This window comes from Pinus tabuliformis, chromosome 4_1 (assembly GCF_031772625.1).
Source record: "Pinus tabuliformis cultivar Carrire ecotype Pingquan chromosome 4_1, CPIR1, whole genome shotgun sequence".
NCBI classification, from domain to species: Eukaryota; Viridiplantae; Streptophyta; class Pinopsida; order Pinales; family Pinaceae; genus Pinus; species Pinus tabuliformis.
This window is the reverse complement of record NC_142303.1, coordinates 935,970,189-935,977,508: the sequence shown is the minus strand read 5'-3', so window position 1 is coordinate 935,977,508 and position 7,320 is coordinate 935,970,189. Positions and strand designations below refer to the sequence as shown.

Below are 7,320 nucleotides of genomic sequence, written 5' to 3'. Positions count from 1 at the left end.
TCTCCAAATGGAAGGGAAACTCTGCTACAACCCTTGTTATAGGTAGGTCTTATATTCATTCGAATTGGACATGTACTTAGATTTTTATTTTTTCTCTATCTCAATTCAATCTTTCTTATTCATGGTTAATAACTTGCTTCACTTTATATGTTCCATATATAGGTAAGAAGACCGTACTAACAATTGGGGCGTTTACCTTATTCCCTTTTAAAAAGAGTTCACCGACTAATAGAGCTTCGCATTGCTACAGGTCTGTTCGACACATGTACTCCAATGACGGGTTTTATGAGAATTCTTCATATGGGGTGTTTCTCTAATTTATACTTCTTGTTATATGATTTATGGTCATACTTACTGTTCATATTCTAAATATTTCCTAGCATTCCTAGTGAATTATCAATTGTATAACTTTACTGTTCGGATTTATACCTTGGAGGGTATTTATTTTGTAGAAAATACCTGATTAGGTTTTGTTATGTTCGACATGTTGTTATCTTAAATTTCCTGTCTATTAAAGTTTATTCTGCACTGGTTTCCTCGATTTTTCTTCGAGATGTATTGTGATTTAAGGAAAAATATGTTAACTTAGCGTGAAGCCGGTAAAGCATACTTAAATTTGTTGCCAATCAAATTCTCTTCTAGATTAATTTATATTCGGCCCTACAAAATATTTTTTCTCCTATTGGATATGGTTAATTATGTTCATGTGTTAACTAACGAACTTGGGATATATGGTTTTAACTTATCGTTTATTTTCATCTTCTATTTTAGATTGATAAATGTCTTCTGATACTACTCAAAAAGGGTTTTCAAACACTGGTTGAATCTCTCCTTACGTGTGTTTTTAATATTTTTAGTATATGCATTTTTAATGTATTCAGTATTGAAGATATTATTTCCCAACAGAGTATATATAATTGTATGGCTAGTGTATCCAATTTCATTTATCCGTCTTTTTTCTAGAAATTTACTTTCTCCTATGGCAATAGGAGGACGAATGATAAAGTTATATTTTTCTCTGAATGTTAATTTAATGAAGGAATCTCTTATACTTCTGATTACCTTAATATAAAAGTAATACTATGTTATTAAATTTATTGAAAGATTTGAATCTAATATGTAGTTGAAGGCTAATTTATGTTTAAGTGTAAATTTGTTTCCATGTAATGTACACATCTTCGAATGTAGAGATTGTTAATCTTCTCCAGTTTCCTTATATAATAATTAAGGGAGAGTTACTACCAGCCATATCTTCTAGCCTGTCTATTTTTTTTCTTATAGTTTCGATACTAAAATTTTTTTCCTCCGGAATCCAATGTCCTCTGCAATCACCAGACCTATATATATACATATTCATAACTCACTATTCCCATTTTCTATGGGAACGGAAAGATTGTATAATGAATTTTTCGAAACTTGTATTATGAGGGTAGCAATGCCTACCTACACTAGGGCGATTTATATGCATCAATTGACCTCATAAGCCTAAAATCAAAACCGTTTTCCTCTGCCCGAGTTAAGAATAATATAACAGGTTTCTGCCACTTTTATCTAAACATTCAATTTGTCCTTAGGCGAATAACTTCCAGACAGGGTTCCTATCTAAGAATTTCGAAATTTAAAAGAAACACGTTGGGTTGATACAAAATTTACTGACATATTGGACTAAATTATTTTAACAGCCACCTACACTTTCGGTATGTGTTCAAATAGTAACCAGGTTATACAATCTCCCAATACATATCATATTTATAGGTAGAATGACACCAACAATAAATTTATTGTAAAAAGTTACAATGAAAGAATTTCAGAATTTCCCGTGAGCCCCTCAATAAGATACAAAAACTTGTGCATGTGATTTTAATGCATAGCCTATCTAAATATCATTTAAATTCCTACTAAAATATATGGATGTGCATACCATTTTCATACATAGCTTATCTTAATATCATTTAAACTCCTACTTAAATATTTAGCTATTTCCAGACTTCATCACACAACAAAATTCTCAGTGATAAACAAGAAAATAACACGCAAAAAAAATTTCAGTTATAAACAAGTAAATAACACGCAAAAAAAAAATTCAGTTATAAACAAGTAGAATGGCCTTCGTACCAAAATAATAAATAAGATAAAAGTTCTTTAATAATAAGCAATATGAAACTCTAACCATAACCGACTAGAACTTCTTGGGACAAACAAATTTCCACCCAAATATGAACTTTCACCATAGGTTCCCCCAAGTTGATATTGTAGTATCCCCAAATCAACAACTTCTTGTTATTCTAGACAAGCTATTTTTAAGCATTGTTTCCCTAGCAGACTTTTCCTTAGTGGTGTCCCACTTTGTAGGGTTTTCCAATTCAACAGGCTAGGCTTTTTCTATATTTCTAAAATGTATCTTCGCTTTTTCCATTAAAGCCCACCTTTTTCTCTCGAAGCATTTTTTTCACCCTTACTCGATGTTCTTTCCACACTAGGTGATTTAATAGATTTTTTTCCTCCAACCATAATATATCTCATCAAGCAACCACCAGGGGTTTTCACAAATTATTTGAGGGAAGTTTGTCTTAATCATATCCGTCCACATTAGTTTCCAAATTTGGGTAGTGATATCTTTAAATCAAGTGTTTATTTCCCACCTAAATCTCCAATTTTATATTTTTTTCAAAAAAAATGTATTACACCATTATCATACTTTATTTACAATTAAGTTCATCATGGCTTTCTAGCCATCACAACTAAAAATAGTTCAATCTAAACAAATGATATTTACAAAAAAACAGAGGGGTATTACAATTAATTCCTTCCGATTATAATATCAATAATTTGGGTTTATAATATCAATCCCTTAGGTGTATTATTTCTTTGAGTTTATAATTAATTAATTACTATTATTTAATAATTCTAACCTAAATTTATTATCAAATTATAGTAATTTATTATTAAATAGTAGTAAATTATTTTATAATTAAATTGATTTATTGTTTTCAAATTAATTTATTAATAAATGGTAATAAGAAAAATTAATTATAATTTAATTATTAAATTAGAATTAAGTTATCTTTGTTACTATTATTTAATTAAATAATAGTTTAATTTAATTTATTAGTACTATTTAATTTAATTTAATAATAAATTAATGAACAATAAAATTAATAATTTAATAATAATAATCATAATAATAAGCCTCCTGCCTATATCAACCACATTTACTAATATTATTGTGCTAGTTTATTATGCTAAAAGCATCAAAACACGACTACATCTAGTTTGGTAAACAAGTGTTAATTTCACTCTCTATCCTTTCATGCCATGTTGTGGTGTGGTGTTGACATTTGTTTTGCACGAACTTTTTTTTGACGTAAGGTGGGTGCGCAGAGAATTCTACGTGATCTATGGATTGGCGACAACGACAAAACCTAGGAATTCACATTTCTTTTCTGATAACCTCCCTAATCTGAGAGTTTGGTGGAGTGCTACCTCCTCCCAGTTCAACATATAGTTCTTTGCCACCTGTTATGACGGGAGGAGATTCCTCTGCCATCTGTAACGATCTTCTTTACTTATGTACCTTATAAGATAGTACAACGTGCTATCAGTGTTTTCGTAATAATGTTTCTACACATAATTTTCTTGACAAATGATGCTCGGATTAAATTTAACGCCCGTATGTCCGTTTTTAGGTTTTTTACACGTAAAATATGTTCTAATTTCAATCCGCGTCAGGGATAACTTGCTATTAATTTTTAATAACGTCAATATGACGGGCATGTTTGAAAATGAAAAGTTTTAAGTTTTTTTAATAATGGTTTGATATATATATATATATTTAACATTGCAAGTTGGCTGTAGGCTGTAAGTTGGCGCCACGGCTACAAGATCGAGCTCGACCCACGACGAAGAATCCATCCCGGCCGGTTTCTGGCTCTCTTTGCGTTCGGATTGGTTGTGTTTGGTAGATTTGGTACGTTGCAGGAGTTTTCTAGCTCGAATCCCCATAAAATTTGATAACTTTTGAGTCCTTTTTGGCCTTCCAGCGTTGAAGTTCGAGTTTCAGCCATGGCGAAGAACGTAACGGGCGTTTCCGTGGTTCTCTGAAGCTCGGTGCTGTCTTCTGAATGGAACCGGACACAGCCGTTGAATTGTCTACAGAATAAGCCTGAGTTCGACCAGGTCAATGTTTTCCTTACTATTTTGGCTTTTATATTAGTCTATTTCGGCTCTTCATAATAGGATTTTTAGTTGCTTTGGATAGCCGTATCTGAAAATTTTAGCTTTTGTGAGGGTTTGGTTTTTAGAGGTTTTCATGAATTGAAAATTGTTGTTTTGTTGTCTTTGGGATCTTTTGAGGGTTTTTGAAGCTTTTTCTATGGAGGTAATGGGTTCGAAACTCGCCGCGGGGCTTACGGCCCAGCAAATTTATCTTTGCCATAGGACTTGGGGTTTGCTTCTAGAAGCTTCCGTGCAGAAGGCGGCTGAGGCTTTTCTGGTCTCTGTTATGTTCTTGAGGAAGATAAATGGCCATGGAGACCAGGGTTTTGAGAAATTTGACTCAGAAATGAAGGTAAGAGCTTTTTCCGAGTTTTGTGACTGTATTAAAACCCTAGGTGTTTGCTTTTACTGTTAATATAAACAGTAAATACCAGGTCCTTGCCAAGACCCCTTTTGTAGGTAATCCCAGATAATTTTAGGATCAACCAGAGGAAAATTCTGTATTTGGGAGGAGCCTAAAGTTTCACTTCCAACATCATGAGAATGTCAAATATTCTGATTTATAGCCCATATTTACTTTGTAATGTCCTTCCATCTTGTCTGCTGCACATGCTAAACAGTCAGGCTACTCTTTCAACCTATCAGAGGCTGCTTTGAGGACTCCTGTAAATTCTTCTCGGCTAGGGTCAGATGTTGATATACTTCATGCATTGTATCTTTGATTTACTGTATGCATTGTATCTTTTAGAGTGCAATCATTGCCGAAATAGCAAAAAATTGAAGGAATTACAGGTGCAATTTTAAAATTTTGGACAAATTATTAATCAAGTAATGAAAAAAATTCTTCAAAATTCACCGATGAAGCATTTGGAGAATTTGCAAAAGTTAAAATACATATTTAAGTTTTTAATAGTGTTTTCATGTTACTCAGCCAAACTGTCCTTATAGAGCCGAATCTGTATATAAGATAAAAATGGTTTCAATGCAGTTTGATTTGCTCACCTATAAGCCTGTAAACAGCCATAAATGGATTTGTTTGCTTCTGAGATTTCGCTGAACATCCACTACTGGAAATTGTGGATTTACCGTCCACAATCTTTACATTCGGTGTTGTCGGCCTTCTCAATGTCCACTCATTGCTTCCATTATTAAAAAAACACACCAGTATTTTTATTTTGCATGCAAATTTATCAGTATCATGTACATGTCTCGTCAGGGTTTATTGATTTCTGTGTGTCCAGAAGCTCACATGAATTTCTGTCACTGTAAATTGGTAGTGACTCAAATGGAAAACATGATAGCTGTGAGTGAATTATTTTTGTCAAATTTATTGCAACAATATTAACATTCATTATTTTCATGTGAAAGTAATTATGAATATATATTTTTTCACTTCATAATATTATTTTTTGTTGTTTCTATATATATTTCCCATCTATTTTATCAGTATTTCCATTTTAAACAAAAAAACTCAGAACATTTGAACAATCTGGAAAATTTGCAGAAAAATTTGATCAGCAAGTCTCAAAACAAAGTGTAGCAATGAGACTTGAGCCGAATTGTACAACAAAAAATGAAAAATTTAAACAATTATGAGTACAATTTGAAATTAGATGAAACTTGTACAAATAAATTTTAAAAGTCATATGATGGGCAGTTTAAAAATAAAAACGTCATAAAAAAATTCCTTGACGGGTAGGGTCACCCGTCAAATTTAACCCCTGTGCTCCATTGCACGCCCAGTGCTAAAAACGAGATCTGATACCACTTGTGGCACGCCTCTTTATCACCAATTTTTTCTATATTAGCAACACGAGTTATTATCTTCTGGTACTTATTCACGATAATGTGAGCCATTCTATACATTTTTATTTTTATTTTTTTATCTTTATGAAGGAAATCATAACATTCATCTCTTATTAAAACATGTACTTGTTATGTACCCACATTACCTAAATACTCTACTCACCTACATATCTAACTCGGAATAGACATATGCCCGTATGCTTTAGTTATTGCATTAATGAGACTAATTATACATGCAAATCATTTATGTTATACATATTTTATGTTCCACAACCTTAGTGTTAATGTGAACCACCCCTTACCTTTGTTAATTCATTAGCTTTCCACTTTGTATTAAGTTCATAGGTTCATGAATTGGTCGGGCGCATAGGTATCCATGGTTTTTCATTGCTAATTAATTATGTTGGCAATGAATTAAAAATTGTATACATGCATATAACTTCATTCCTAAAGTTTATCTCCACCGTGTGTGAGTTAAAGACCCCACTACACAAATCTCGGATGGCTTAGAAGGTTGTACGCCTGGTGAAATGATTAGCCAATCCTCTCGAGCCAACTCATTACACACCATGTGGATGTCACATGGGAGGTTCACACCTCGGTTTTTGTGGACGGATAGGATATCTGAGATGATCAAATGGTTTTTCATGCTCCTCTTGGACCTTAAGCCCTTTCGCCTATCTTTTCTCTTGGAATTTGTTGGATTACCTGTACATTGAGCTATGCTAAGTGATAAAAAAGGAGATTGAACAATTTCCCGAGTTTTACCTGTGTGTGTGTAAATGTCCTCAATTTCATGCTTCTGCAGAAGTATAACAAATGAGTTGGAGTTTTCATGTCTTGTGGTTTTTCTCTATTTGCATTCTGTTCATCGCTCTTATGCCCACAAAGGACAACATAATCGTACTTTTTTTTTCTTCTGAATTATTTTGTTTCTTACACCTCCACTCTGTCAGAATTCTCAGCAAAACGACTCTGTCGGAATGCTCAGCAAAATGACTCTCATGGGGAAGGGGTATTTGTGCCCCACAGGCAAGGTTCTTTAGATTTTTTTCTTGCTAGCACTCTGAACGCATCATTTGCGTTCTCTACATGATTAAAATTACTTTTTTCTTCGCTTAACAGATTCATCTTGAAATTTAAGAATTTGGATCTCATCTACAATGGAAAACAGCATAGAAATTATTGTTGCTACCTACTCTAGGTTCCCCACTTCGCATATGCCCAGGCAGGCTTATGATTTGTTCCAATACCCATCCATTTATTTCCTCAGTTAGGTGTGACAGCCTACGCTTATCT

General features: G+C 33.0%; 1 long non-coding RNA gene across 1 annotated transcript; it reads left to right on the top strand.

The window, feature by feature from the left end:
* Positions 1-3,868: 3,868 nt before the first annotated feature.
* On the top strand, positions 3,869-4,502 carry LOC149179216 (uncharacterized). The gene is made up of 2 exons (XR_016258904.1): positions 3,869-4,176; positions 4,354-4,502. It is a non-coding gene; the product is annotated as an uncharacterized LOC149179216 (long non-coding RNA).
* Positions 4,503-7,320: the final 2,818 nt, after the last annotated feature.